The sequence below is a fragment of the Chinchilla lanigera genome, unplaced genomic scaffold (assembly GCF_000276665.1).
Source record: "Chinchilla lanigera isolate Chin_1 unplaced genomic scaffold, ChiLan1.0 scaffold00054, whole genome shotgun sequence".
In the NCBI taxonomy this organism is placed as follows: domain Eukaryota; kingdom Metazoa; phylum Chordata; class Mammalia; order Rodentia; family Chinchillidae; genus Chinchilla; species Chinchilla lanigera.
The window spans coordinates 4,132,748-4,148,786 of NW_004955455.1; the positions used below are offsets into that span (position 1 = coordinate 4,132,748).

At 38.1% G+C, this 16,039-nt stretch overlaps 1 protein-coding gene across 11 annotated transcripts in view; it reads left to right on the forward strand.

The window, feature by feature from the left end:
- The window catches only part of LOC102012925 (myotubularin-related protein 3), a 143,922-nt gene that overhangs the window by 12,034 nt on the left and 115,849 nt on the right, over positions 1-16,039 (forward strand). For 2 of the 11 annotated variants that reach the window (XM_005396231.2, XM_005396229.2), the window contains exon 2: positions 15,036-15,241. The exons of the other annotated variants lie outside the window; for them this stretch is intronic. The gene's annotated coding sequence lies outside the window, so the exon portion shown is untranslated. The remainder of the gene's footprint in view (positions 1-15,035; positions 15,242-16,039) is intronic. 11 annotated transcript variants of the gene reach the window in all.

Below are 16,039 nucleotides of genomic sequence, written 5' to 3' on the forward strand. Positions count from 1 at the left end.
CCTTACGTGTCTCATTCCTTCCCATTCCCTGTTCCTTTTTTGGGGGGTGGGTGTTGTGATACTGAGGACTGTCATCCGCAGTCATCTGTCCTTGCTTGCTTGCTTTCTTTTTCCTTCCTCCCTCCCTCCCTCTCTTTCACTGGGGATTTTTTTTCCCTAGGGTCCTGGGAATTGAACGCAGGACCTTGTGCTTGCCAGGCAAGTGTTTGTGCCACTGACTATATCCTTGGCCCTTTCACTGGGGATTGAACTGAGGGTCTTTGCACTTAGCTACTTCCCCACCCCATTTTTTATTTGAGACAGTGTCTTGCTAAATTGCGTAGGCTGGGCTTAAATTTGTTTTCTTCCTGCCTCAGCCTCTCAGAGTGCTGAGACTACATGTGGGTACCACCTTACCCTACTTGTTTTTCATTTTGAGACACGGTCTTGCTGTGCAGTTCAGACTGGGCTTGAATTTGCTGTAGAGCCCAGACTAGCCTTGAACTCATGGCGATCCTCATGCCTCAGCCTCATGCGTGCTGGGATTACAGGTGTGTGCTACCATGCCCGGCTAAAGTTTTCATTTTTTATTGTCTCATGAAGGTTTACGTCACAGTTACCACTGGGAAAGTGAGTGGTTAACTGGCTTCAGTTCCTAAGCAGAGTGGCAGCTGTAGGAAATGGTATGGAAGGAATGGGGCAGGAAAGCTGATTTGAACTTTCTCATTGTAAGCTCTACTTGGAATGAAGACAGTCTGTGGTTTTTTTTTGAGACAGGGTCTCCTATGTAGTTCAGCCATGCCTTGAACTCATTATGTAGTACAGGCTGGCCTGGAACTCACTGGATTCTCCTGCCTTAGCCTACTGGGATTACAGGCATATGCCACCATGCCTGGCCTTGATAGTCTGGGTTTTGATCACAAATACTAGGGGATTTTTTTTTCCTGCCTAAGAAGTTCATTGAGAATTAGGAGCAATACCTCATAAAAACCAGGTTCTCTGCATGCTGTCAACACAGGGTGCAGCCTAAACTTCTAGTTCTGCCGATTTACTGTATGGACTCAAGCAAATGCTGTAGTTTTGTGTGTGTGTGTGTGTGTGTGTGTGTGTGTGTTTCAAATACCAAGTGGTGTTCCTGCAACTTAGAGGTGAGAACTATTCTGTACATGTAATATGAGTTGGAGGATATTTAGGCAATTTTTATTAAGACAATACAGTCTCATCAGAGTTTTGGTTTTATTGTGCAGGTGGGAGCTGAGTCACTCTTTAAGTTTATAATCTTAGCTGGTAGTATTTAGGCAGCTCTATGTAGTATATCCTTTAAGAGTTTAAGTGATTAGAGTTTGTCAGCTTTTGCTGTTAGTGTACTGTGTATTTATAGTAGCCTTGAATGCTGATGTGTGTCAATGGCTGACACATTCAAAAGGTGTTAAGATATTTGTGATTATCTACTTGTACTTTCTCTTAAAGAATAAGGTTAAAGTTGGAGTAGTTGAGGCAATAAAAGCAGGAACTAGTATTAAGGTTTTTTTTTAAGTTGGGAATTTTATAGTAAAGAATTACAGGCTTGTAAAAACCCATTTTAGAAGTCTATAAAACTTAGCTTCTTGTCTCCAAATTTTACATCCCTGGTTCATTTTCTTAAGTGTGCAATATTTAAATATTTCAAAAAATCTGGAGAATAACAAAACTAAGGCCTGATTCAGTAAGTGTTGATTTAATAGCTGTTGAGCATCTTGTTAGATTTGCTTTGAGTCTTTCATGTAGGGGCAAAGTTAAAGAATATGGCTTTTTTCTTTTTTTTTTTTTTTATTGTCTTTTTGAGACAGGATCTCACTATGCAGTTCAGGCTGGCCTTGAGCTCACTTTGTAGCCCAGGCTGGCCTTGAACTCGCAATGATCCTCCTGCCTCAGCTGTCTGAGTGCTGGAATTACAAGCATGCACCACCATGCCCAGAGTAAGAATATGGCTTTAAGAGGCTTGTGGTCTGAAATCTTTTTGTGAGTTGCACCGTTTTTTTCCTTGTCTCTTCTTTAAAAAAAAAAAGCTATTCAAATTTTATTGATCAGAGATTAATGTTCTTGAGACATTTATGAGTCTGTTTTTTCCTACAAAAAGTGACTCAAAATTTCTGTCTTAGAAATTTTATCAGAGGGAGAGAAGTTATCAGCTGCTTGTCTTTAAATAAATTACTGTCTTGGATTTTTTTTCATTGCTTGAGAAATAGTTTGCCTCCAGAGTGACTTATGGTTTGAATTTGAGTTTTTGATAGTGTTGTTAGAACTTTTCTTACATTTATCTTATTTGCAAGAAGAAAAAAAGTATATAAGAAAGAACCAATGAAGAGAACATACTGTATGATTCCATTTCTGTAGTTTAACAAACAAAATTAAAACATGGGAATGGAAGTCAGAATAATTATTGTCATTGGTCGTAATAATGAGAGATTATAGGGGTGCTAGTAATGTTCTGTGTCTTTTTTTTTTAATGTTCTGTGTCTTGATCGGGTTTCTTGACTTTGTGATTGTATTTAGTTTATGAGACTCATTGGGACCTGTGCCTTCTTACTTTTTTTTTTTTTTTTTGATATATATGCTGTACCTCAGTTAAAAACTTTTGTTCTCTCACAGTTTTTTTTTTTCTTTTTTTTTCTATTTCTGTTTTTGAAACAGAGTCTTGCTTATGTTGCCTAGGCTGGTCTTAAACACCTGGGCTAAAGTGATCCTCCTGCCTCAGCTTCTTGAGTAGTTGAAATTACAGGTGTGTCATACCATGCTGACCTTGCCAAATGTTCAAGAACCCAATCAGCTAAATTTGTCTCTCTCCAGTGTGTTTTTTTTTTTTTTTTTTTTTTTTTTTTTTGAGACAGAGTCTCACCACGTAGTTCAGGCTGACCTTAAGCTCACTTTGTAGCTCAGGCTGGCCTCTAACTTGAAGCAGTCCTCCTGCCTCAACCTCTCAAGTGTTGGGATTACAGTATTCACCATTATGCCCAGCTGTCCTTCAGCTTTTACTGTAGCTTCCACTACTTATATCCATACAGAAGTACACTTAATGATAAAGTCTATTTTACCTTTTTTATAATGGTGTAAAAATAGACATACACAGCTGTGCATAAAACAAATGCATAACTTAATGAATTTTTAGAATGATTAAATTGGAGGGTTATTTTTTGGGGGGGTTACATCATGCATGTTTCTTTATCAGGAAGGATAGAGTGGATGGAGGGCTAAAAATTTTGGAGAGAAGAAAGTTCTAAGAACTTTTAGAACACGATCCTTGTGTTGGGTCTGCCTTCATATTACTGTTTTCTTTGGACTATTTATATAACTTATTTGGGCCTCAGAGTTTCTTGTATAACAAGGATAATGTTTAAATTTTTTTCCCCCCCTAAGAAACTAGGTGCAGTGCAGGTAAAATCTGAGGAATACGGTATAATATTACTAGATACTGTCTTTATGCCATTAAGCTTAAGTCACCTACCTTAGAGAACAGAACTGTATGCTATATAAAAGTAAAAATGGTTTAAGGCCACAGCTAGTGATTGTTATTATTTATTTATATCAGATAATGACAGGCACTACCCTGATAGATTTACATGTATTAACTCATTTACTTGTCTGGGATTATTTAGGCACAGTTATTCCAGTTTTACTGATGAGGAAATTGAGGCAAAAGGAGGTAACTGGTCTGGATAAATTGAGATTCTGAGTCTGAGTGCATTTTGCTATACTGCCTTGTTAAGTGAAACCACTCAAAGAATTTTAGGCATATATTTTAAGATCTAGAATCCGTAATCTCTTGGTGGTTTTTTGAAGTGAAAAATTTGGTTTTTTGAACAAAAATTGGCAGAGGAGCCTCTTATGCTTTGACCATTATTATTCTGGGAAAGATTGATGTTAATATTTATTACTTAGGTTTTATTTTCTCTTGACTAAAGTCATTTTCTTCTAAAACTACCAAGATATAAACAGTAAGTAGTTTTTTTGTTTAAAAAATACTTTTTTTTTTTGTTTTGTTTTTGTTTTTCTTCCTGTACTAGGAATTGAACTCACAACCTTGCACTTGCCAGGCAGGTGCTGTGCTGCTGAGCTAAATCCCTAGCCCCTAAAAAATACATTTTTGATCCTAAGGGAATTTGTGATTTATTTACAGATATTGTTTAGGTTTCTAGGCAAAGTGTTTGTTTTTGTTTTTTTGAGACAAGGTCTCACTTTGTAGTGAAGGCTAGCCTTGAACTCACTGTGTAGCCCAGGCTAGCCTCTAACTCGCAGTGATCCTTCTGCTGCATCCTCCAGGGTGCTGAGATTATAGATAAGATTGTGCCACCATGCCCAGCTGGCAAAATGTTAATGTGAATTTTCAAACTTGGAAACAGACAAGTTTAGTGTTCTTGCTTTGATTTTTTAAGCAACATCTGGTGATGGTATCAGCAATAAGATTCTGTCACTTCTCTGTGGTTAAAGACTTTCTGGAAGTAAAACAGCCTTTTTGAGTACAGTGCAGCTAGTTTTGAAAATATATAGTTGTTAAACACTACTACAGTCAAGGCAAATAATAGTCTTACTATCTCAAAACTTTCTTGTGGCCCTTTTAGTTAGCCCAGTCTTTGGCAATCTGTTATCTCTTACTATTTTATGTTTCAGAATTCCATATTAATGGAATCATGTAGTATGTTGCCTTTTGAGACCAGTGTTGAAAAATTTTTTTTTTTAGTATATGTTTATGATACATAGTGTTTGCATTCAGCTTGGGGATTTGATACATGTATTTATCATCTTGATCATTTTTACTCTTCCTGTGTGCTCCTCTTGAACATGTTTACTGTCTTTGCCTGCCCCTTACCAATCCCTTTCCTCTGTCTACAGAGTCTATTTCCCTGTTGCTTAACATGGATATTTTGCTCTATTTCACCTGGCTTTATGATCTCAAGAGTCACCCATTTTTGTACAAATGACTCACATTTATTCTTAATGGCTGAGTAGTACTCCATTGTGTATAGTATATACCACATTTCCTTTATTTATTCATCTGTTGATGAGCATTTAGGCTGCTTCCATGAAATAACTGTTGTGGGTTATGCTGTTGTAAATATGAATATGGAGACTTCTGTCTTTTACTTAACAATGCAGTTTGAGGTTTATCCATGTTTTGGATGTCAGTAATTTCTTTTGTTATTGTTTGGGGAGTACTGGGTATTGAAGCCAGGGCCTTTGCACTGAGTTTCATCTCTGTCCCTTTTTAAAATAGTTTATTTCGAGACAGGGTTTGAGTTGCCTAGGTGGGAATTGAACTTATGAACCTCCTTCCTCTACTTCTCAGAATGTTGGAATTAGAGGCTTGCACCATTGGCAGTTAAGCTAGGGCATTTATGTTATGCTCTGATAGAAAATTTGTCTGGATCTTGCTAATGTCCTAAGACTTTGCAGGAGGCTGAGATTGCACACTTATACTCCCAGTACTTGAGAGGCTGAGGCAGGAGGGTATCCATGAGTTCAAGGCCAACCTGAACTATAGAGTTGCTGTCTCAAAACAAACAGTCTAGCTCTGTGATGGTGCACACCTGTAGTCTTAGCATGCCAGCTGAGACAGGGGGACTGTCTGGAGTAGGAGCAAAGCCTGGGCTATATAGTGGTGAACTCAAGGCCAGCTTGGACTACATCGAGAGACCCTGAGTTACTCCCCCATGAAACCCCTAAAAAACAAAACAAAACAATCCACAAGACCCCGTGCTAAAAGGTCCAAAATAAAAGACTTTGCTTTGTGAATACAGCTCTAGGACACCCTACTTGAGAGGTCCCTAGCGTGTCACTTAGGGAATTGGTTCTTTGGGATTCCTTCATAGTGCTTAGCTATCTAGGTATTCAGGAAGCCTTTGCAGCCATGATACAAAAGGCATGATTTTGGTACAGGGAAGCAGAACGCAAGAATTGTGGGGTCAAAGAGGCTTCTACCTAAATTTCAGAAGAAGGCGTAGAAGGCCAGGCAGTGTGCCCCTGAGAGGACAGTGTGTGAGGCTGTGAGAGTGAATCCAAAAGTGCGGGGGACTCAGAAAGTTGGAGAGGCTGGGAGTGTGGACCGACTGAAGAAAGTGTCAAGAAGTGATCAAACTCAGCTCAGAAAGCAAGCACAAGGGAGGGCTACAACCACTGGCAGTGCCACAGGGCTGGGCTGCCCAAGCCTTTTGGAGATCTCTTTTGGAATGAGAATGTTTATCCTATTTTGTTTTATGCTGGTAGTACAGTGTACCTTGATTCATGAACTTAATTTGTTTTATGATTTTGGGGAAGATTGCTGAGTTTGTGCTTGTGTGGGGAAAATGGCTGTGGTTGTGGTTGTCCATAATGTGGAGTTTGTGAACAGAAGTAAAATTTTGTCAAATACTTTTGTTTGAAAACTGAATTGTTTGTGAACAGAGGTATTCTCTGAGGCATTAACTTTCTTTCTTGGTGATTTTTTTTGGTTTGATTTGTTTTTTGAGACAGGGTCTGGCTTCTTTTTAATTTTTTTTACAGGAGCTCACAGCTAAGAATTTGCCTCAAGTCTCAGAGGAGACTTTGGACCTGTACTTTTCAGCAGTGCTGGGACAGTTAAGGCTTTGGCAGCTCTTAGAGATGGACTACATGCATTTAGCATACAGAAATATGAATGAGCCTTTTAGGGGTCAGGGGTAGAATGTTATGGTTTAGATCTAAAATGGCCCCCAAAGCTACATCTGTTTATAGCTGACTTGCTGTTACTTGCTACCTAGTTGGAAGAGGTGGGTCATTGTGGGCATGATTTGGGAGGGTATATCACCCTTCCTGGTTCCTCCCTTAACTCTGCTCCACCCAGGCCCTTTCACCATGCCTTCCTGTCTTGGAGCCAGCCAATTATGAACTAAAAAAACATGAGCCAAAGTAAACCTCTCTCCCTTCAAGTTTCAGTTGTTGGGTATTTTGTCCTGGCAACTAGACTTTTAGGCCCTTGGAGCTGTAGAACAGGGCTGAGGAGGACAAGTGCCAGAGGTAAACTTTAATCACTATCACAAATGACATGTGGAAAATTGACATGGTACCAAAATTTAAATAACATCAAGTCTACCCTCTGTTACTTATAGTCTTAGAGGTATTTGTTACATTGGAATGCTGTAAGAAGCTTACACATTTTCCACTTGTAATGTTTATGAAGAAAATAATACATAAAATCAGCACCTAGCTTAGTATAAATAAAAGGGAGATCCATCTCCTTAAAATTTCATAGATATGTGAATACTTCTTGAGTTCTTATAGCTTTTATTTTTGGTCCTGGGCATTGAATCATGATCTTGACCATGCTGAGCAGGTACTGTACCACTGAGCTATACCCCCGGCTCATGTATATAATAACTCTTTTTATTTTTTAAATTTTTTAAATTTTTAAATTTTTAAATTTTTTAACATATAAAAACTTAGAACTTTTCAAAATATAAAATTCAGTGCTATAGTTTTTTTTTTTTTTTTTTTTTTTTTTTTTTTTTGAGACAGGGTCTTCTGTAGCCCAGGCTGGCCTTGAAGCTAACGATCCTCCTGCCCTGTCCTGCTGAGTGCTGGGGTTGCAGGCACATGCCACGCCTAGCTAGTCTTTCTGTTTGAATAAAATACTTCGTTGGTGTGAGCATTCGTTGGTTTAGAATTCTCTCAAGCATTCTAAATTGTTTGCATTTAACTGTAGGGAGCATGTTGTCTTTTCTATTAGTGTATTGATTTGTATGTTTTATATATTTTTAGTGTTTCTTGAATTTGCTTGTTTATGTATATGTAGTTTTTTCCCTTTTGAGTATTAAAAGCAACTTTTATAGGTTTTTGGTGCATATTTTAAATTTGTGCACTAAAACACTGCATAAGCATATTTTAAATCATGTTAAGTTTCTTAAAACCATTACTGCATATATTAGCTTCCCCCCAGTCATTATTGCATCCATTTACTGATAAACTTGAAACAAACTCTGAGCTTCTGAAAGTCTAGAATCACCCTGCTCCACTGCCAGTTTTTAAAGTTTATAGAAAACTTTGATGTCTTTTTATGGATCAGTACCACACATAAATATTTATTTAATCTCACTTAGTATACATTAGTCAGCTATTACTATTTTCAGGGCAAGGACCTTTCCTATGCTTGTTCTGTAGAATTACTTAAGTTGCCCTATACCGATCCCTTCCCCTGTCTCCAGCATTTTTTCTTTTTTGAGACAGGATCTTGCTATGTAGTTCACTTCAGGCTAACCTTGAACTCACTATGTAGCCCAGGCTGGCCAACTCATGGCAATCTTCTTGCCTCAGCCTACCAAGTGCTGGGATTACAGGCATGTACCACCATGCCTGGCTCCTGGCATCTTTTACCTTCTCAAAACCAGAAATCACAATTTTTTAATAGATTCCTCTAAAAAGGTACAATAGAGTAGATTTTTTACCCTTCAGTGATAGTCTTACCCCATACAAAAATGTTAAGATGACTCTTTCCTCTTTAAGAGCATAAAAAAATTTGAAATGTACCCTTCTGCATAAAATCTTTTTTTTTTTTTTTCCCTTCGGTGTTTTTTGAGACAGGGTTTCACTATGCACTTCACGCTGGCCTTGAACTCACTTTGTAGCCCAGGCTGGCCTCAAACTCACAGCAGTCCTTCTGCTTCAGTCCCCTGAGTGCTGGGATTACAGGCATGCACCTCCATGCCCTTCCTTACTTACGTAAAACTTTAAAGAAGATTATCAGGAAAATTTAAAGGACGTTTTTGGATACTAGCAAAGAACATATTTGTGTTTTTTTTTTTTTTTTTGAGAAGAGAATCTTAACCTGATGGTTTTAACATTCTTTCTCTTGTATCATTCATATTTTACTAAATCATGAGTGGCTTGCTTGGATATGTATCTGTATCCTTTCTTTCATAAATACTTTGAGAGAGTCTTTTGAAGTGCAGTGTTTTGGCCACCATTCAGATTCTACAGAAATACAGTTTCAAGGTAAGCTGAGCAAAAGAACACATTGTCAGTAGTCCAGAAACTGACTCACCAAGGAGTAATGATAGACACTTTGAAGGGAATGACCTATCTCCGGATCATACTTCAAAGCTTCATGCTGTGATTACATCAGAAAATGCAGCCAAGAAATCAAGATGAGATCTTACTTGTATCCCTTGAGAGTAATATTACATAGGTAGGAAGGACTTCCATGGTAGGATGCAAGTGAGATTCTTTTCACCAACAATCTTGTAACATTTGGGTTGGGAAACAAATTGAAGATGTAGAATGATGGTGACTCTTGTGGAACTACAGTGCCTTTTTGCTTTTCTGGGCCTGGATGAGAATAGCCAGCCTTGTAATGACTAAGGGTTAACTCAGGAAACTCAATGCGGATCAGTTTTCTAGAGCTAAGGGAATATACTTAGCTCAGTAGTAAGCACAAGTATCATGTTCATGTCAGACACTGTGCTTCTGTTTCCTACTTCAACAGACCAGAAGAAACCAAAGCAAGACCAGTATCAGTTCAGTTTTGAGGAACGAACAGGCCCTTTGCCTTTAGCATTTGCACGTTTTAGAATTAAAAATAAAGTGAACTTGCTTCAGTAATGTGAAATAGAAATTGACTCCAGTAGTTTCTATGGACTAGAGTAATTGCAGCACCATTAAAAAATCTAGTTTCAGCCTTGTAAGTTTTTTTAGGTGGCCAGCTAATCTTATGATGACTACCAAAGATCACTTAACTCTTGTCCATGAGTGGAGATGACAGGAATATGCCTTTTTCATGTTCAGAATTGTCTGGGAGAGGGTATTGGGAATGTAGCTCAGTGGTAGAGCACCTACCTTGCATATGAGAGGCTCTGGGTTTGATCCCCAGCACTGGAAAAATTAATTGTCCCAGAGAAAAGAAAACTCCTAAGCATTGAGTCTCCTCCAATGCTGGGATTACAGGCATGTGCCACCATGCCCAGCTCATTTTGATTATTGAACTTTGTGTTTCTCAATAAAATTTAAACATGATTTACTGTACAATATAATATAGAATATAATGTGGCTGTTTACATGATTTACTATAGAATATAATGTAGCTATTTGCTGTCTTCTCTCAAGCATAATATTTAAAAATAGAAAGTTGGCTTTCAGTTGTTTTCTCTAGCATGGACTTTTGAAAAGTTAATGTGCTTTTTTTTGTCTTTTTGAGATAGGGTCTTGCTATGCAGTTTAGGCTGCCCTTGAGCTCACTTTGTGGTCCGGGCTAGTCTCAAACTCGCAGTGGTACTCCTGCCTCAGCTTCCTGAGTTCTGGGATTATAGGCATGTGCCACTAATGCTGGCTAAAGTGTTTTTTTTTAAGGTATATGCTATTTTTTCAAACTGGATGTGGTGCTGTACACCTGTAATCCCAGCATTGCAGGAGACTCAGGCAGGAGAATCACAAGTTCAGGTCCTACCTGGGCAACTTACTGAGACCCTGTCATAAAATAAAAAATAAAGACTGTTCTTGTAGCTTAGTGGCAAACCACCCCAGGGTTCAGTTCCCCAGTACAGAGGGGTGGGTGGTGAGTAGGAGGGAGATGTTACTTTCTGTTATATTTGAATACTTTGAGAGTACAAACTGTTGTTTCCTTTAGTAATAGGGACCTTGTTTCATTGTGCTGAGAGAGACAGAGAGAGAGAAAATAAACTACTTTCTCTTAATTTCTGTTTTTTAGCTTTTCGAGACAGAGTGCTTTGCTCCCCTCTCACTTCCCCAGTCCTTTTGTTTTGAATTGGCCTCATATGTGCTATTCCTATTTAATTTCTTACATGCTTTAAACTAGCATCTGTAAATTATTAGCTAGCTTTATGACTTGGGCAAGTTACCTCTCTACATTTTAATTTTTTTCGAAAGTGAGGATAATATTACCTACTTTGCAGAATTATTGTAAGATTAAATGATTATTAAATGGTGCAGCACCTGGAAGAATGTTCTGTGTGTTTTGGTGATTACAATTATTATAAGCAAGAACCTTGACTTCTTGCCTACACTTTTGCAGCCCTTCACTTTTGTACGTTTTTGGTGAACAGTGTGATTCAGAATCTTAACAAAACTTTATATTAAGCAATAATAATACCAACTTTTATTTCTTTACCATAAATAATTATAAAATTCTGCTTGTTAAAAATAGAGTATCCTTTATTGCCGTAACTTGAACTTGCAGGATAAGTAGTAAATGCGGTGCTTTTTTTTTTTTTTAAATATCTTACAGGTACTTACATACTTGTTCATATAGGTCATTGCTTGAATTGAATTCTGAATGTACAGCTGAATCTAGTTCAGGTATGTAGCACAAAACAGTTTGTTTTGTTTTTTGTTTTGTTTTGAGACAGGGTCTCACTGTGTAGTTCAGGCCAGTCTTGAGTTCACTGTGTAGCCCGGGCTGGCCTTGAAGTCGCAGTGATCCTCCTGCCTCAGTTTCTCCCTGAGAGCTGGGGTTACAGTCATGCATCACTGCGCCCAGTGCACAAAACAGTTTGCATGCAACTGTAAGTATTGGAAAGAAAAACTAGTTGATAGCAAACTGCAGCAGTTAAATTGAGTGGTGGATCAAAGAATTGAGGATACTGAGTTCTATTTAACACTGAATTATTTGGAAACACTTTCCTGCAGACAAAATATTTAGAACCTAGATACACTAGGAAATTTTGGATTCCTTTCCACTTACCAAACCTCTTGAAAAGTGAAGCTTTTTTCTAAACAGATTTAGCTCCTTGAGGTTTAGCCATTGCTGTTGTGATGATCACCAACAGTAGGAATCTTATGCTACTGAATAAGGTTTGTGCCGCTACTGAATAAGTTTTAAAAATGAGATTGCCCTATTTCTTGCTAAACTAGAATATATAAGTTCATTAAAATGATTTTTACTCTTCCTTTTTCTTCCTGTAATAGTACTTTAATTATGCATAAGCCAGTCATTTAGTGCAAGGGGTTAGATTTACATTTTTTTTGTTGTTCATTTAGTAGGATTATTCCTATGTCCTAGATTGTATCCTTAAACCAGATTTTTTTGGGGGGAACATTTAGGCATCTCATCCCAATAGTTGTAGTACTAATATATTCATGAAACTTTTTGTTTTTTGAGATCTTCGTATTTAATTCATGATGTCAAAATAAGTTAGCATATATAGTGACAAAGCATTGCTTTCAGTTTATTCAACAAGGATTCCCACTCTTACTTTCTGGCGGGGTGAACATGTATACCAGGCCTGGCCAATTTTGTACTGTTTCTACTAGTAATACTGATTGATACAAGGGGTTGGCACTTCTAACTCCACAGGTGGCTGTTGTCAGCCTACCTTGTAAATCCTTGTATGTTTATGTATCTTATATTAAATCTATTCTCTAATGAGCACTGAATGGTACAGATTTTGGTACTGGGAGTGTCTCTAGAGAAATGGAATTGTAGAGATGAAATTCTGTAGTGGCTTTAGTGGTTCCTAGAATTGGGTTTTTAATTTGATGAGACCTAAACATGCCATCGTCTCTCCTGATAATGTGTAGAGTACTGACAGTCTGTGGTGTGAATTTTTTAAAATGATCCACAATGTAGATCCATTTGATTAATTCATCATGGGTGAGATGCAAGGAATTTACTGACTCCATATATGCTACTTTTGAATATTTTTGGCAGAGTGGGAAATATGATGGTACTGAATGGTTGCTCTTAGCATCTCTGGACAAGGTGATGGAAGAAAATAATGAGCTCAAAGCAGGCATTAAAAATCTAAAGTCTTCTTAGTATGAAGACAGATAATATAGGGAAGTAAGGAGCTCAAAGGGGCAAATTCTCAGCTCCAGACATGCATAAAAAATTTAAAAGTTTCTAAGTGTGTCCTGAAAGAGAATCCTCTCCTTTATCCAAAGTGCTGAGATTTCAGAAACCCAAACAGAAGCCCTTATAACTTGATTGGCTGAAATACAGTGTAAATTTAAATGTAACGCTCAGCTTTGAATGGTTTCTGAAGTAAAGGAGAGGGCTCTGATCAGAAAAGAGTGGTATCCTGTAAATTGGGATGGAGATGTTTAGGAAGATCCTGACCAGGCTGGGGATATTGAGCTCCTAGACTCTAATGAGGTTATTTTACCAGAGGAAGACATTTCCCTACTGATAGTGATGGACGCATTTCAACCCCCACCCCCTGTGGTGTTGGCCTGTCCTATTCCTGAGGAAATTAATCCTGTGTTGACCAAGCATAATGATGCATACTCTCCTCAGGAACCTCATCACCACTCATTTTTGCTTCTAGGCCTATAGTGACCCTCAAATTGCAGAAGGTTCCTAAAAGTGAGGTACAGAGTGTGACCCATGAAGAGGTCTGCCATTTTTCCAAAGATCTTCTTGAGTTTCCTAACTCTTATAAGCAGAGGCCTGATGAGCAAGTGTGGAATGGATCATGAGTGTAGGATAGTGGTGGCATGCACCTGGATGAGGCTGAATTTGTCTGTATGGGGCCATTAAATAGAGATTTTGAATTTAATGTTGCAACTCATGGAGTTAAAGGTGTTAATAGTTTACAATATTTGGCTGGTTGGCACAAGGATGGATCAAAAGAAGGCCTACTGTGAATAAGTTAGAGATGCCCTGTAATCCTCAGTTTACTGTTATTGAGGAGTTTCAAAGGCTCAGGGAAATGGGAATGGTGGAGTAGGTTTTCCATATTAAACCAAATCCTCTACACTAGGATGATCCACAAAATGTATCTTTCACAAATAGCTGGAAAAACAGATTTGTGAGGGGAGGAGTAGCATCTCTGAAGGGTCCTGTCATTGCCCTTCTCTTTATACCAGAGCTTAGTGCAGGGATTATAGTTACTCAACTGGGAAATTTAATGGCAGGGGTTTTAATTGGATCCTGGAGTAGCAGGGGTCTATTGGCAGCACTCACATGATAAAGACAGGTGCATATACTTATTGTAATGGACAGCAGAAGCAGAACAATGATTGGAATGATCTGATACATGTAGACCTATCATGTTGGCTGATTAACCAGTGTTCCCTAAAGTGAAATAGATAGGAAGCCTACTAAAACTTTCACTAGATTTATACAATCAAAAAACTAACCTTGCAAGCATGAAGTCATGAGTTCAATTCCCGGTACCACCGAAAACAAAAAACAAAACAAAACCAAAACCAAAAAAAAAAAAACAAACTAATGGCAAATGAACAGAAACCTACCTCAAATCATAGTAACAGAGAATCATTGCCCCTCTACCAGTTCACAGATTTGAACCATTTTACAGATCCAAAACCCCTTGAATGAAGGAGTGGCTGGGTCCTCATGAGAAAATACTTGTGTGTGCTACTAAAAATTTATATGGTTAGCCTTTCACATCCTTCTCCAAAAGGACCTATGGCATTACACTGGGGGAAGGGAAATTATCAGAGATTTTGGAGACTACGAGACACTGGTTCAGATCTAATGCAGAAGGCCAAGGGAACACAGAATGGGTAGTAGAAGAAGATCATTATAAATACTGGCAATGACCTTGTGATCAGTTACAGAAATGAGGATTGCAATTTTAATAGTTCTCTTCTCGTATGCTTCCTATAAAATATAATGTTGATAGACTTAAAATTGGTTCTTTTTTTTGTTTGTTGTTTTGGTACCAGGAATTGAACCCAGGACCTCATGCTTGCCAGGCAGGTGCTATGCCCCTGAGCTATATCCCTGGCCCTTAAAATTGATTCATAAGTATTATTAAACCTACGTTATAATGTTCAAGTTATGAAATGTTAGGAATAAGCATCACCCTGAGAAAATTTGCCTTTTCTTCTGGGGAAGGAATTAGTATGCTTCCTTTTTTATTCGGGATAGTTATACTACGTTAGGTGTAATTATGAACCTGTCTGTATCTGGAGACTAAGTATGGTTTAAGGAAATGTGTCTGGTTTTCAAGTTGACAAGGGGTGGATTGTATAGTTAATTGAATGGATTTACTGAAGACAGAAAACCCACCCGGGGTGTGAGTGGCCCCAAGCCAGTAGACTTGTAGCCTGTATGGAATAAAAAGGGGAAAGAACTTTCACTGCTGTTTCTTCAGGGGAACTCCTGCCTTGGACGTCTGTCTACAGGCTTCTAGCACAGACCTTCAGCCTTCCAGCATAGATCCTTTGGCTTCCTGATAGTGACTCACATGGCACTCTACAGTGAGCTCCAGGCTTTTGATCTTTGACTGGCTCCTTGGGATCTTCAATGTACAGACAGCCCTTTTGTACTCTTCTACATCTGACACTACAGGTGGCTGTTGTAAGTTTACATTATAAATCCTTATATATTTATGTATCTTACATTAAATGTTTCTCTAGTATGCACTGATATAGTCCACAGTTTGTCTGTTTATTAGTTGATGGATATTTAGACAGTTTCCAGTGCTTACAGGTCTTTATATGGATATATGTTTTCATTACTTTTGGTTAAATACCTAGGAGTGGATATTGTAGGACTGTATAAGTGTATGTTTATAAGAAATTACTTACTTTGCATTTGTACCAGTAACATATGAGAATTTCATGTGCTTTACATTTTTGATAACAGTTGGAATTGTCAGCCTTTATTTAAAATTTTTTTTTTACTTTTTGGTTTTTTTGAGACCCTGTCTCAAAAAAGGAGGACACTACTATATGTAGTTGAGGCTGGCTTTGAACTTACTATGTAGCCCAGGCTGGCCTTGAACTCATGATGAATCTTCCTGCCTCAGCCTCCTGAGTGCTAGGATGCCAGGGGTGCACCATCACACCCAGCTAAGTATCATCAGCCTTTATGAACTTTATTCTGGTGGGTCTATAGCAGTGATGGTGAACCTTTTAGAACTTTCAGTGATAGCAGACAACTGGCTGTGGCATGTGTGCTATAGATTTGTTACCACTGCTCTGAAGTGGTATGTCTTCATGGTTTTTATTTATATTGTTCAGATGACTAATGAAAATTATGTTTTCATGTGTTTATTTGTATATCTTCTTTGATAAGTGTCTGTTCAAATATTTTACCCATTTAAAAATGTTGTTTTGTTTATTTTTAAATTGCAAGAGCTCTCTCTCTCTTTTT